This window comes from Chelonoidis abingdonii, chromosome 8 (assembly GCF_003597395.2).
Source record: "Chelonoidis abingdonii isolate Lonesome George chromosome 8, CheloAbing_2.0, whole genome shotgun sequence".
Classification (NCBI taxonomy): domain Eukaryota; kingdom Metazoa; phylum Chordata; order Testudines; family Testudinidae; genus Chelonoidis; species Chelonoidis abingdonii.
In genome coordinates this window covers 66,446,520-66,462,323 of record NC_133776.1, presented here as the reverse complement: position 1 = coordinate 66,462,323, position 15,804 = coordinate 66,446,520, and the positions used below count along the sequence as shown (strand labels likewise).

The 15,804-nt window shown below is 53.9% G+C and overlaps 1 protein-coding gene across 2 annotated transcripts in view; it reads right to left on the bottom strand.

Moving 5' to 3' along the window:
* Window positions 1-13,258, bottom strand: part of FRMPD3 (FERM and PDZ domain containing 3) — an 87,731-nt gene extending 74,473 nt beyond the window's left edge. The window contains exon 1 of one of the 2 annotated variants that reach the window (XM_075068720.1): window positions 13,171-13,258. The gene's annotated coding sequence lies outside the window, so the exon portion shown is untranslated. Of the gene's footprint in view, window positions 1-13,142 lie in introns of both variants that reach the window. The other variant, XM_032772195.2, reaches the window with a different exon arrangement.
* Window positions 13,259-15,804: the final 2,546 nt, after the last annotated feature.

Sequence of the window (15,804 nt, the reverse complement as noted above, 5' to 3'; positions counted from 1 at the left end):
AAAAGCCCCTTGTCAATCAGCGTCCACATAGGGGTTTGAACAGGTTTAAGTAAATTGGTTTACACAATAGGTGCAACTTTCCCACACAGCCAAGCCTTCAACTGTGAGTATTTGAACCAGTAATCTGGCCCCAAGAATTACAGTCAGCCAATTGGGGAGCAGAAGCATCCCCTGTAACCTACGTTGCCAATCCAAACTAACCAGCACTTCTCACAGTTTGAATACCTGCACCGAACAGCTTGGGAAGAATAATTCCCTGACCATATTTCACAAATTTTCATTAACATTAGTCAGTTACAGGCTGTTTAGGGACATTTTGCAAACAGAAAGGAGGCAAAGTTCACTCTAGAGCAGCATCTCTTCCAAGTTCCTCACCCAGTTCTGGTTCTTTTTTTGTTGCAATAAAGAACAAGTACAGAGTCTGCACTGGGCACTCATTGATTATTCATTTCTTTCCCCCATCGTCACGTTGTCACTAGATTCAAACCCTGCCTCTGCTTCTTCCTACAGCGCCCAGACTCTCCCCTGCCAGGCTACTTCCCTCCAGGCTTTCCCTGCTCAGTTGCGTTATCATGTGCAAGAGGAGAAGCATGTGCCTGTTCTGCATTGACCCTCCTTGGGTTGGCAGCTATCTGGGCACCAAGGACCTGATCTAGCCAAGCACTCATGCATGTGAATGCTCCCATTAGCTTCAGTGGGACCGGGACCGGGTTTAAAGCTAAGCACATGCTTAAGTGTGTTGCTGGATCAAGGCCACTCCACTTGACCAGGAGAACTAGTGAGGTCTGCCAGTGGAATCTGCCCCGCTCTCCAGGGACTACCTGCTACTGGAGGGGTAAGAGAAGTGGCTCCATGAACATTATTCCAGAGAAGCCACCATTAAGGATTATATTATCGTTATGAGCTGGCGGGTCTGTATCTGGGCAACACTGCATTCTGTGGGAGGGAACTGGAACTGCTCAGCTGTGCATGTCACTGGCCCTCTACTGCCAGAAGCTAAATGAGATTCCTCCTCTAGCCCATATGGAATGGGCTGCTGCTCTTGGAGATGGAGGCCAGATCCTCAGAGGTACTTAGGTGCCTGACTCCCACTGAAATCAAGAGAACCTGGGCCTGATTTCTAATCTCACTGCAGCTGGTGCCAGGGGTTTGCTACAATTAACCATGAAAAAGGAAGCAAGAAGGGGGGTGACAGTGTCAAGGTAGAGGGCAGGCGTGCTAAGCAGTTGCAGTGGCAGCTCATGTTTAGCTGTGCTTAGGGCGGGTGCCTATATTTGCTACGCATTTACCTGTCCTTGTACAGTCTCATCCTGGGAGACCCAGTCTCATCAGGAATGCTTTAAAATTCCCCTCAGCTCCTTGCTTAATCTCTCTGATAAGAGACAAACAACATTAGGGGTTTTATTTACTGGCCATCTGCATTATCATTGCAGCAGAATGGCACAAGGCAAACACCCTGACGTTAGGCAGAGTTTGGGACACTCAGGATGGGAAGAAAACAAACACCTCCACCTGCAGCTTTCATTCACGGACAATGGTCCAAATGCAGCCCTGGCAAAAGCAGGCACAGCTCCCACTGACATCAAAAGGAGATGCATCCCCTAGTGTCCTGCATGAATCTGATCCACTTGGGATTGGTGCCCGAAGAGCCAGTGACACTTTCCACACACGAGCTGGCTAGTATAGTCTCAGGCTGCACCAATGCCTCCCCTTTCACACTGTCCTAGCTCCTGCTGGCTGGGAAAAACACATCTGTCTGTGCCACATTCTCCAGTACCTAGGACACATCTGTGGCCTCATACTCTCTCCTGACTTAAAATCCTCTAGTCATCTAGCCTGCGTGGGCACTCAGGAGAGAGCGTCCCAGGGCCGGCTCAATGAGGAGGGCAGTACCTGCCCTACAGCGGCTCTGCTGATCATCATGTCTGCGGTGCCTCAGCAGCCATGCTCACTGGCTATGTTCCCAAATCCTGCCCCAGGACTCCAAGCCCTGTTCAGGAATACAATGGAGATGCTCCCAGGGTGTTACACAGTTCACAATAGTGCTGTCCTTACCAGAGGGAGGCTGGAGGCCAGAGGCTGTCCATATCTCTGGGCCACAGAAGGAGCCTGAAAATGGGTTTCAGCATGGAAGGCACCGATTATAGAGCTGAGGCCCACAGTAACTCCTTGCTCTCTGCTAGCACCTTCCACCCCAGCAGCTCAGCGCGCACTACAAATCTTAATAATCTGGCATCATGGTGAGGCAAGTCAGCACTACTCCCAGGTTACACATGGGGAAACTGAGGCACAGAATGGTTTGGTGACTTGCCCAAGGACAGTGACATACCTGGGTCTAGAATCCAGGAGTCCTGATTCCCAGGGTCCTACTCTAACTGCTAGACCACACTCCTGCCCCATAACTGTTGGGAACATTTACTTCATGATGACCACGCAGCATAAAACACACTGCCACCAACACCCAGGCACTACAAGATGCAGCAATGGGGTGGAATCAAACTCTTCTCAGATTTGTGTGGCGTGGAGATGACACACCAGCATTGGCCTGCTAAACCCAGGGTTGTGAGTTCAGTCCTTGAGGGGGCTATTTAGGGATCTGGGGCAAAATAATCTGTCAGGGACAGTACTTGGTCCTGCTGTGAAGGCAGGGGACTGGACTCGATGACCTCTCAAGGTCCCTTCCAGTTCTACTTTTCTATGATTCTAAGCAGGTAACACTCCACTGACTCCGTTGGAGTTATGCCCACTTACACCACGTCTGAATTTGGCCCAGGCACATTGCAGCTGTGGAGAGAGAGGGCTGATGGGCTCAGATCTCGTAGGCTCCTGGATGGTCGATGCTGTGTCAGGGCTGAGGGCACAGTGCAGGGAGGGTCCCGGAAGTTCTGCTCACTGCCAGCGAGCTGTGAGATACCCATGGGCCTGCTAGGAAACTGTGTCACACATAGAATCTTCCTCCCAGATGTTCAGCGGGGAAGCGGACAGACAGCAGTGAAGGAGAGAGGAGGAGATGGAGAGGCACAGACAGAGTGATGGGGGAGAACAAGACATGCAGGGCACAGAGCAGGGCTGGATTCAGGTGATCCTGTGCCCTGGGCACACTATGGCTCACAGCCACTCATGCCTGCACCTTCCAAGCCCATGCTATGGCCCCATCCAGCACTTGCAGTGGCAGGGAGTCCATCCCCTCCCACACAGCCAGAGACAGGGGTGGTGGCAAAGAACCTCCCAGTTCTGACCCCTGATGCTGGGCTGTATCTGCTGGGGTGGGTGAGCTGGGCCTACTGCATACTACTCTTCCAGTCACACTCAGACTCCTCTAGCAGGGTGGCCCCCCAACTCTTCCAGATGTAGCTACCATCCCATTGGAGATGCATGGGGCAGCTGCCACCTCTCAGAGCGATCAGAGCAGGCTCTCTGCAGACTCAGGCAGACAAAACATAATTTATTTTTCAATGCAAGTTAAGATTCTGATCACATCACATGAGTCCAGGAGCTGGGGTGGGGTCCCTGGCACAGTCTTATAGTGGACCTGGCAGAAAGTAAGAAAGGGAGCGTGAGACGCAAAGAGAGGGGAAGAGAGACCAGTGTAGAGTGTGGGTGCATCTGGGCAGAAACCCTCAGCATCACAAGCCTTGGGAGCAGAGAGCCCAATTTTACTGACTGCTAGTCGCAGACACACAAGACGGCACCAGGCCCTGATTTCTGCCCCTGAAGCTGAACACTGGAAAATAAATCTTCCACATTGTGGGAAATTATGACATTTCAAATTTGTTTTTGTTTCAAATTGGACCAAAACATTGACATTTTTCAGGGAATGGAAATGCCAAAAATGTTTGATTTGGAAACGTTGAATCATTTTGTTTCGCTATGGTAAAAACAATTTGTTTAGATAACGCCAAAATAAATATATTTCTTAATATGTCAGATACTATTAATATGCTATTACAATTAATCATATCAACATTGAAACAAAAGGAAATGAACTGATAAAATGGAAATGAAACAAGAACATCAAAACCATTTGTTCTCATTTCAATCCTTTCCTGTTAAAAACGTCCCTGAAATCGACTCGTTCTCACACAATGTTTCGAGTTAAAAAAAACTGCATTTGCCAATGGAAAACTGTTCCGCTGGAAATTGTACATCCAGCTCTACTGAAAACCCACTAGCTGCCTTCCCTCCCCAGCTTGGAGCTCAGACAGACTGAGCAGATGCATGTTGCCCTGCGTGGGAGCTCTGGGTCTGCCATACTGAACCAAGCGTCTCGCTCACCCTGCTCAGAGCTACCCAAGTACATGAGCTTGTGGAAAGGGTCCCAGCTCTGAGCCACCGAGGGAGAGGAGAATGGAAAGGGACTTCACTGGCAAGTCAGCTAGTGAAATCCTCTCCCCTCTGCTCTTCACAGCCCTCAGCCAGCCAGCCTGGGGAGGATTCTTACTATTGAAAATTACCTGGGGAAGTGCTAGAGTCGGCTCCTGCAGTCAGTCCCCGATAGCCAGCCCGTCTCTGAGCCTAGCTATCAAGCAGAGGCTGCAGCCTGCATGGCCTGGCCCCGGGCACCAGCCTGATGGATGGGGGCTGTAACCTCAGGCTATTTTAGAAAGCAGAAAAAATCCCCAGCATGTTCATCAAGGCCAGGTCTTTTTTCATCACGTTGGCACCCCCAGAAATGTTCTGAGCCCAGCCAGGCCAGAAAGACCTCCTGACATCCCAGCTGCCCCTTCTGGGGAGCCCAAGTGCTGCTAACAACATGACTGCCTCTTCTTCATTACAGGCCCCTCTTGCTGCCAGGGGGTAGTGGTGCTGCTCCCTGGCATGAGGAGGAATGGAATGTGGAGCCCTGGGGCTAAGGGACAGGGCAGAAGGAAGAGTCTCCATAACAAGGTATGCTCTCTGTATGGCAGCCTGGAGACCCTCAAGGGAAACCCCTGCCTCCTAATGGGGGTGGCAGCCAGGCAGGGACCCAGCAGCAGCCCGGGGATTCTCAAGCGAGAGCCCTGCTCTCCAGCCCTCCTGCCAGCAGCATACAGGAAGCCGCAGGAGAGGGCCCTTTCTGAACCACAGCTGAGGGAGACATGCAGTGGGCTCCCCAGAGGTCAATAGGGCATTGCCAGATCACACCAACTGAGGGTCAGGCCTGTGGAGTCCCTCAGGGGAGACTCCAGCTCCAAAAGACATGTGCTGCAGCATGGGGCTGAGGAAAGAACTTCTGTCCCAGAGCCAGCTATGGTAGCACAGAGCTTTCTGACAGAGACTCTTTCTCAAACCTGGATGCCAGGGGTGCTGGCAGCTTTGGGCCAGACCCTGAATACTGAACAAATGTGGAGATGTTACATGGACCCAGGGGAGAGACTTCAGATCCTGATCACAGAAGCTGGTGATGCAGAGACCCACCGGGCACATCCCCAGGCCTGAACAGATCTCCTCAGGAAGGACTCCCATTCCCAAACTCAGGTGTCAGCTGCCATGGGGTGCTTGGGGAGACACCCAAACATAGGGGTCAATGGTCAGGCCTCGTCCCTGCCAGGTGATGCAGAATTTCCATTTTCTAGGGGATCCACCAGGCAAGCTCTCCATCAGGCCTGCTATTAACCTGAGGCAGGCGTGCTCGGGCTCCTCCTGCCGTGTCAGGGTATGAATATGCTACAACCGGGAAGTGGAACAAAGCTGGCTTGAGTACCAGCATCAGTAAAGCCATGGCAGCACAGGGGCGTCAGGCCGAGTATGAATACAGGGCTCTAGGCAGGGCTGTGTAGCTCCTGAGCTGCCGCAACTTCCCTGCTGTTGTTACTTGAGCTAACTTCAGCCAGCATGCAGTGCGCAGGGCCTAAGAGTACGTCTGCCTCCAAGGGGAAGGCTTGGGGCTGCTGCTGAATAGGAAGCAGGCTGCAGACATGCTAACACACCTCTGGCACACCGCCCCGGCTCCAGAGGGGTATGACAGGGTTGCCAATGGTTCCACACAACCTTGCCGAGGCTCCACTCTCTAAACCTCATTCTGAGCTGAAAAGGGTCCCTCCTCCGGCATGCCCAGCTCCTGGGAGGACTCCCCTTCCAGCCCCTCCATGAGAGGGGAAGAGCAGGACCGAGCACAGCAGGGCTTTGTTTTGGTCTGTCTCATTGCCTCCAGTGAACTCCCCAGTAACTGGATCAGCTATTTTCAGTGAAAAGTGTCTATTTCTTGGCAATCTCCCTGGAAGATGAAAAACCTAAGAAGCTCAGGAGGGAAACATCAGAAGGAGCAGGAGCCCGTGGATAGATATTTAAAGATCTCATCTCTTTTCCAATGGACCCAATCTATGCACAGAACTCTCCCTGAAGTCCACGGGCATTTTGCATGTACAGATCTTTCAGGATTGGGCCCAAAGTTACTGATCCTGCTCCCCTCAACCCTTCTTTTCTGCCCAAACACCCCAAACAGAGCAGCTGACATTCTGGCTCTCCCGCAGAACACGGTCTGGCTCCCCCATCTGCCAGTCTGCACTCGGTGTTCTGCTTGCAATGCATGTGGGATCTGGAGCACATGAGGCAGGAGAACTGGGAAATAGCCAAGAACCATTTTTATAGGGAACACATGGCAGCACCAGCCTCATGTCCCGATCTCCATCTTGGATGGGAGCCCACAGGCACCCTGTTACTTAGGCTCTAGAGGACTGATAGCTGGGGAGAGGCTAATTCCACAGAACAGTGCCGCCCTGATGCTGGTTGTGGTGAGGCAGCATGGGTGTCCTCATGAGAATATGGAATCCATCCTCTTCCTCCCCACCTGCTGCCAAGAGAAATGGAAGCAGATCACCCCACCCAATGGAGCCAGATCACTCTGGGAGTTGCTCCCACAGACTCAACGAGGCACAAGGAGCTCACCCGCTCTGCCTGTAGGGCTGCACGACGTGTCAGATGCCCACAGTCTGGCCTGGGTGCAAAGAATAATCTACCTCATGGCCAGCGGGGAGCTGGATTGGTGCAGAAGTCAGCATTCCAAGGAACAGCAAGGGCAGACTGCGGGATCCAGGCACATCAGTTAACAGCTGGAGCAAGGAGAGAAGTCTAGAGCTGGGTTCTCAGCTGATGTGTCAGGGGGTGGGACAACCCAAGCCCTTCCCAGATTGCTCAATGGGAGGAGGGGGTTCCAGGAGGGCCCCAGGATAGAGAACACAGAGACCCAGTGCTCTAACATAACGTGAATACACAGTACATCTTTGCAGCGCGTTCCACACATTACGTAATCACCCCTCGCATGACCCCAGCCACGAACTAGTGTCCTCATTTCACAGGTAGGCGATCGGCGTGCCAGGGTTAGAACCCAAGAGGAGGCCTGTCTCCCCAAACTGTGCTCACGTCACCAGCGCACGCTGTCTTCCTGTAAGGAGGCGGGAGGAGGAGGGTAAAAAACAGGAGGCCGCTTGAGTCTTTAAACAGAAAGCCAGACTGACCTGCATGTAATGCTGCGTTCCAGGTTCCTGCCTCAACTTGTGCTGCATATGGAAGCGTCAGCAGGGGCAGTCCCCATGCAAAGGACTGGGAAGGGGTCAGACGGTGGGGCTGGAAAGCGTAGGTCCCAGAGAGCTGAAACCTGTGTGCAGCTAAAATATAGTCATGACGCCAGGGGGAAGAGGGCTGGCTGGTGAGGCTTTCATTAGCACCAGCATCTGCCACACTAGTCGGGATTTATAGGGGCGTTAGGAAGAAAGATACAATCAATAAAACGCTTCAGGATCGTCAGTTATCCTGCATGCCCTGCTTCTTGGGTGGTTGGAGACACTTCGCTCTCAGCTTCACACTCCACATCACGGCCTGCATTCAGGTCTGGCCTTCAGATTTCCCTTCCATGAACCGGCACTCCCAGCTGCTCATCCCTCCACACCCCCACCACGGCTACTCAGCTCACCGAGAGCTGCATGCCCCCCAGCCCCAGGGAGCACTCAGTGAGCCAAGAACCTCCAGCTGGGAATGAAGCCACCGATTTTGTCCACCCTTTTAGCCAGCTCTGCCTAGGCCTGTGTGAAAGGACAGCACTGAACTCACGGAGCCCCCAAGCTCTGTGACTCTCTCTGTCCTCCCCAGTTAGTCTTGGCCCCCAGCCATTTGGTTAGTTTCTTATTCCAACCGTGGGTGCCAGCCGTATCCAAATACTCCATCGTGTGGCGATAGCAGCTCCAGGAGGGCATGCTGGGAAGCTGCCACTCAACCCCCAGACTGTAATATTACCCCCTTGTGCCTGCACTACCATCAGAGCCCCTACCCTGCCTCATTAGAACAGTGCCCCTGCAGCCCTTCAGCCTGAGGGCGTATCTAACTGCTGCTGGTGGCACATGCTTCGACCACCAGCACAGGAAGGGTCAAGCTGAGCTCCCTGCCGGACTCAGCTATGCTGCTGGCATCACTGCGTGCCAGGTCAAGAGCCAGATGGCAGCCATGAAAAGGCAGACGTGTTCCAGGCTTTTAGCGCCGGAGCTAGCAGAAGGCAAGCAGTGTTCCCCAGCACAGCCAGAAGTCAGAGGTAGCGGAGAAGTTAGCAAGACAGCCAAACGCAGTTGTAAATAATGAAGCAGAAGAGGCAGCCTGGCTCCCAGCAATGAATTCGGCACCTGCTGCTCAGCCTGCAGTTTTTAAAATGAAATGGATATCTCAGCTAATGATGTGAGCAAGAAAATGGTTGGAGGGTGCAGTTCGCTCAGGACAGGTATGATGACATCACTGCAGCTCTCAGAAGAAGCCATGCACGAGTCCAGGCAGCAACACCTCACGGTGGGCCAGGCCATCAGTCCCTGGAGGTCAGGTTTCTTCTGCCACATTCTGCCATCCCTTAACAATCTGCTAGGCACTTAATACCTGCCGCCTCACTGATCCAGTTGGGCTGGCTCCTCCACCTCACAAGTGCACAGAGTTGTATGTATAAGTAAAAACCACAAGTGCTGAGCCGCACTGGGAGCCTGGGGAGCTTGATCCTGCACTGATGAGAGCACTGCTAGGACCCTCCAGTTACTCCTGCCTCAGAGCAGAAACAGAGGGGCAGTGCGGCCCGGTGGCTCTGACACTGGTATGGGAGGCACGAGACCTGGGTTCTATGCCTGTCTGCGTTACTTATCGGCCATGGAACCCTGGGCATGGCACCTTCTCTCTCTGTACCTCTCCTGCCCCCTCCCTTGATTTCGATCAGAAGCACTTTGTAGCAGGGACTGTCTCTCACTAAGTGCACAATGGGACCTCGAGGGGCTACTACAGCACAGAGAGGAGCCCGGGGCCTCAGCATGGTGGAGAGTGGGTTTAAGTCCATCTTCCCTCAGATATGCCCTTGCTCCTCCCTTTCATTACCCTGCAATAAGAGCGTGGGAGTCGCTGTGGCTCAGAGTGGGATTATAGCTACGACTGAACCCTGCACTCACAGGTAGCCTCCGCTCACACTGAGCACAACCCCCTGGTTCACCACACAAGGACAACGTGGGTCAAGCCCACTTGCTCTAAGAGCATATGTAGGGGTGGAGCCTGTACTGCTCAGAGCACCAAGAGACTGGGATCAGGTCTCAGCTCCTCAGCTAGCTCAGAAGACGTTACCTAACCTGGCTGAACCTTAGCTTCCATCTGCAGTGGGGGTCTTGCGGCTAAGGCACAGGGATAGTCCCCAGCTCAGCCGCTGACTCAGTGTGTGACTATGGGGAGGTCACTGCTCCTCTCTGCTTCCTGCAAACTGGGAATAAGGCCACATGGGATGCTGGAGGCAAGGCTGACCTTTCCAGGTCACTGAGGTCCTTGGCTGAGAGATGCACCAGGGTGCATAGGGCTATCGCCAGGAAAGCCCATGCTGTGAGCACGGGATAGACAGAGGTCCAGCAAGGGAGGGGATACTATAAATCAGCTGATCTGGAGGGACCTGCTCCTGTCTCCAGAAGACTGGTCCCTATTCCTCCAAAATCTGGGCAGCCCAGGGGACCTCCACTGCCGTAAGTGGCAAGAGTCTCAAGCACTGTGCATGCTGAGGACTGAGCTCTTTGGGAAATCTAGCTCCTGGTGCCATCCGCACAGCAAGAAGCCAGCCCCCCTTCTAAAGTGCTGCGTTGTTCCCAGAGGAACAGAGCTTTAACTAAGAGCAAGTACAGCAGGGACATAACAAATGAAGTAACAGGCACAAAAATAACCTCTCATTTTGATGGGCAACCCAGCCCCCAGATCCATCCACCAGGAGCAGGGGCTACAGCATCTCAGGCAGGCATAGTAAATACTTGACAAACTAAGCCGCAGTGTGAAATGCCCTCTAGTGGCAGTTTAATTATTACATCACTTAGAACTGGAAATTGCCTTATGGCTCCAGGGTAGTGATGTCCATTAAGGGGAGGTGGGAGGGGCTGTGTTTTTGGAGAGTAGGCCGATGGACTGAATGCTACTTAGCCATAGGCTCTGTGATTCTTTGCTCTGGCAGGTGTAGCCCGTCACCACAGGAATGCTCATCCTATATAATGGCAGGTTCCCTTCTTTAGTGACTCCAGCGATGGTAAAGGCAATACCTGCCAGCAGCCCTGGTTTGGCCACACATTGGAATCCATCTCAGCAATGTGCTGTCCATCCCTGCTGATGGGCCAGGACTGTGTGGCAGGCAATGGGTACAGGCAGCAGGCTCCCAGCTCTCTAACTACCCCTGCCCCGCTGTAGTGAGCATAGCTCTGATGGCCACTGCAGCGGGAGCCAGCTGCCTGCAGCAGAGAGACAGCCAGTAGGGAGCAACTGCTCCTCTTTTTAATCTCCTGCCCAGCTGCAGCCACAGGTAGGGTGACCAGATGTCCCGATTTTATAGGGACAGTCCCGATTTTTGGATCTTTTTGTTATATAGGCTCCTATTACCCCCCACCCCGTCCTGATTTTTCACACTTGCTGTCTGGTCACCCTAGCCGCAGGACAAGCATTCCCCCCACGGTCATGCCAATGCGCCCCATTCGAGGCTGAGAAGGGAGCTCAGTCTCCAGGGCCTACTCAGTCACTGGCCATTCTGTGAGACTGACAAGGAAGCCAATTAGTGCCCACTGTGCTGAAAGTGTTTGTGACGGGGCCAAGTGTCTCCCTGGGGACTTGACTGAGATCCACCAAACTCATTGTACATAGATGGACGGCAAATGGGAATGACCTTCAGTCACTGCTTCCTGGCCTGCATTCACCTCAGTAAGCCCATCCCCATGCCGGTTTGCCAAGCTAGCCAGAGCCCAGTTCTCTCCCCTTCCTAATCCTTGGTCATACTTTACTACTTCCCTTTGCCAGCCAGCACCTCATCCTTCTCTATCACATTATAACGCTAATAAACCTGCTTCAACCAGAGTGGCAGGTCCACGGAGAGGAAGCAATGGCCCAGAGAGAGCTAGCAGCATCTTAATAACTCTGTGAGCAGCATCACATCTCAGTGAAACATTATCTCCTGCTTGGGGCCAACAACACGGGCAAGTCTGCAATGCTCACAGATCTGGGTGGCTGTGCTGGTGATCACATGTCCATGCATGGGTATGTCTGCCCCAGGAGACTGCATGCCTGACTGCATTATTACCACTGGGATTATAGGAGCACCTAGAGACCCTCACCTGAGATCAGTGCCCCACTGGACCAGACACTATGCATATGCACACAGGAAGAGACAGGTCTTGCCCTGAAGAGTTTTGACTCCAAACAGACACAGAGAAAAGGTGGGAGGGGAAACTGAGGAACAGAGAGGGGAGGGAACTTGTCTAAGGTCACCCATCAGCTCAGTGGCAGAGCTGGGAATAGACCTCAGATCTCCAGAGTCCCAGTCCAGTGCTCTGCCCCTGAACAGATGTTTGTATCTATGTGTGTTAGACCAGCCTGTCCATTGGTGCGTGTGTGTTATAACAGCACATAGGGTTGTATGTTCACATGCTAGAGAACTGTCTGTGTTGGGCAGGGACACTCTCATGCATACATGTATCCAAGGACCCTGGGCATGACTGTATTCTAGGGACCAGTGTCTCTATGCAGAAGCATATCAAAGGCTCCATGCAGTGTGCTCATGTGCATGAGTACAGGATGCTTGGATATATTTGTAAGAACCCTGGACAATGTGTGCAAGGGGTGGGCATATGGACTTAACCCCATGGGTGTGCGTGGGTACAGGGGATCAGTCTGTATCCAATGAAACCTGTCTGAATGCCTCTCGGAGAAGGAGGCTTGCCTGATTTGCAAATCCTTCCAATCAATGTTTTCCTATCAATACTGGAAGCTCCCTGCATTTCTTCTCAGATTTGGAGAGGTTTCAGGGTTTTTGTTCTTCACAGTTAGATGTACAGAAGCACTGGATCAGAGTGAAATCCTTAGAGCTACTGTTACACCTAAAAGGCTTACCTTTCCTTTGCATACACAAACAGAAAGTAAGGAGATGGATTACCATGGACCTGGCTGGGGAATCCTTGGAATGAGCAGTCCCTGGGCCCAAATTCCTCTCACTCTTGGAGAGCGGGAAAGGCCTGGAGGGGACACTTTGACAACCTGAATTCTCCCTGCATCTGGAACAGAGTGGGGGGTCTCCTGATGGAGCCATGAAGGGAAGCCCGGGACTGACTGGGCATGGGGAATGAAATCCCATCCTTGATTCAAATAGGGTGGTCTCGAGCGGGGCAAAGCTGAGTGCCTTGGGGGAGGGGGTACAGACAATACCAAGCCTCAGAAAGACAAACAGCCCACACCCTTCTCCCAGCACTCTTCTTGCAACGAGCAGGAGGCAAAATCGGCATTTGATTCCCTCTGCTCCTTTTCCCCCTTCAGCATTTTGGAGTCTCCGTTTTGCTGACAGGTTAAGTGGCCGACAGCCTGCCTGGCAGACCATTTCATTAAGGACTTGATTTAGTTTTTCCCTCCCCCCCCACCGCGACTCTAATAAATCTGATTCTAATGAACAGGGACTAGTGGTGCTTTAAAGGAGATGGAGCGCAGTCACTCATCTGCCTGTGCGACAGACACACACACAGTGGAGAAGGGACACATGGCATCTCGCTGCAACATTCTAGCCATCACTGAGCACAGTGGGGACTGAACCCTGCTGCCACGTCTCCGCCAGCCCCAGCCTCTCCCCTGGGCTCTGCAGAGATGGAAATATTCCCAAAACAAAGCCAAATACAATAAAAGCCAAGAGAGTCTTGTCTACTTACGAGCTGCTTCGTGGTGCATGATACTCACTGTCTGCTCCCTCCGGCCGAAGCGGTTGGTGGGATATTTAACCTCTTCCCCTGTCCCCTCTCTCTTTGCCCAGCACGGACGGACCACAGCGTCTGTGTAGAAAGAGAAAGATCACCTCAGCCTTAGAAATTCAACACCTGCTGTGACCAGAATCTTAAAGAAGCCAGCTGGCTCAGCCCCAGAAACACGGCAGAGAGCGAGCTGGTAAACACAGCCGCCTCTCTCTCTTTCTCAAATCAGGAAGCCGACATCAGGAGCTAGTACATTATACCCACCAAGGAGCAGTGACCTGCAGCTCACCAGCTTCTAGGTGGGGCCGGCAGCTAGACCCCAGGACTCACACTGTAGGCTTAAGGAGCAGGTGTCCCCTTCAACTGGTTTCTATTGCTTTGTTTCCCCAATGAGGGGTGGGTTTGGGCTTATTGTAACAAGGGGCAGGGGCATTAAAAGCCAGGGCTGATGGTGGACTGGAATGGCTCAGTCAGAGGCTTTCACCTCTGGGCTGAAGGTCTGAATTCAGCCTGGGGGGCATGCACCGAAAGCCATGTCTGCTCGATGGCAACGTGAACTGAGTTGGTAGCTCTCAGTGCAGCTCCTCGTGGGCAGGGGGGCAGCAGCACAAAGGCCAATGAGCGAAAGGGTCGTGGAGACTGATCTGCCCTGGCACCCCCTATGGGGTCCCTCCAGGCCAAGGCAGGGAGAGACTTGCAGTGCTGCTGCCAGCACTGTACCCATCTTGAGGCACAATGCCCTGGAGCAGGCACTGGCAGCAGCATTCCACTCAGGAGATCTTTATGCAGTGAGAGGTGAGGAAGGCCCTTCCTCTGTGGGGCTATGGGGCCAGACTGACCATGAAGACATGAGCAGAGGCTTATGGTGGGAAGCACTGGTCTGCTTAAAGCAACATCTCCCATTGCAAGAGTGGAAAAGGAGCGGCTGGAAGTGGGAGAGGCCACTGCTGTGGGGAAGGTCACACTGCATGACAGGCACTGCTGTAACTGTGAGGCGGCTCACACTGCTTGGACAGGGCACTGCCTAGCTGGTTTCTGTGGGGCACTGCCATGGGGAACCTCACACCGCTGGAGGCTCCTAGCCGGCTCTCTCAGGGCACTGCCATGGGGAAGCTCACACCGGAGGGGGCCCCGTAGCCAGCTCTCTCAGGGCACTGCCATGGGGAAGCTCACACTGCGGGGGTCCCCCTATCTGGCTCTGTCAGGACACTGCCATGGAGAAGCTCACACCGCAATGGGCCCTGTAGCCGGCTCTCTCAGGGCACTGCCATGGGGAAGCTCACACTATGGGGGGCCCCTACCTGGCGCTGTCAGGGCACTGCCATGGGGAAGCTCACACTGTGGGAGCCCCGTAGCTGGCTCTGTCAGGGCACTGCCATCGGGAAGCTCACACTGTGAGGGGGCCCTGTAGCTGGCTCTGTCAGGGCACTGCCATCGGGAAGCTCACACTGTGGGGGGGCCCCGTAGCCGGCTCTGTCAGGGCACTGCCATGGGGCAGCTCACACCGCAGGGCCCTGTAGCGGCTCTCTCAGGGCACTGCCATGGGGAAGGTCACACTGTGGGATCCCCCTAGCCGGCTCTGTCAGGGCACTGCCATGGGGAAGCTCACACCGCAGGGGGCCCCTACCTGGCTCTGTCAGGACACTGCCATGGGGAAGCTCACACTGTGGGAGCCCAGTAGCCGGCTCTGTCAGGGCACTGTCACTGGGCAGCTCACATCACGGGGGGCCCCATAGCCAGCTCTGTCAGGGCACTGCCATTGGGAAGCTCATACTGCAGGGGGCCCCGTAGCCGGCTCTGTCAGGGCACTGCCACTGGGAAGCTCACACCATGGGGGGCCCCGTAGCCGGCTGTCAGGGCACTGCCACTGGGAAGCTCACACCACGGGGGGCCCCGTAGCCGGCTCTCTCAGGGCACTGCCATGGGGAAGCTCACATTGTGGGAGCCCCCTAGCCGGCTCTGTCAGGGCACTGCCACTGGGAAGCTCACACTGCGGGAGGCCCCGTAGCCAGCTCTGTCAGGGCACTGCTATCGGGAAGCTCACACCACAGGAAGCCCTGTAGCCGGCTCTGTCAGGGCACTGCCATGGGGAAGCTCACACTGCAAGGGGCTCCTAGCTGGCTTCAGTGGGGCACTGCCACAGGGTAAATATTTGTAACCAGCTTGATGTTGTGCTCTACAACCAGCACCTCTCTCTCTGGCGAGGCGGAGGGAGAGAGATTTAGGGCAGGCTGTCAAATCCTCACACATTATCCCAGAGCCCAGATCTGATGGAGGAAGCGCCAGGAAGAAACACTGCAGGATGCGGGGAGGGCTGGGTACCTCAGACGGATCGAGGTTTGTCCAGCATGTACAGATCATTGCTCCAAACCCCCAGGCTGCCGTCCTTGGCCACGTAAAATATTACTGACAAAAACCATCATCCCTGCTCATGAATATGTCAGCAGTGACCCTGCACTGCTGCTCTGCTACCACCAGACCAGCTTCACAGAGGTTATCACGGCAAAGAGCTGCTGCTCTGGGTCTGGGACAGCTGAAGGCAGTAGAGACCAGCAGCAGACCCACATCCTGCTTGTGACCCCGGGGCCCACAGCACTGGGAAGGGAGCTTCTGTAGTGGTTGT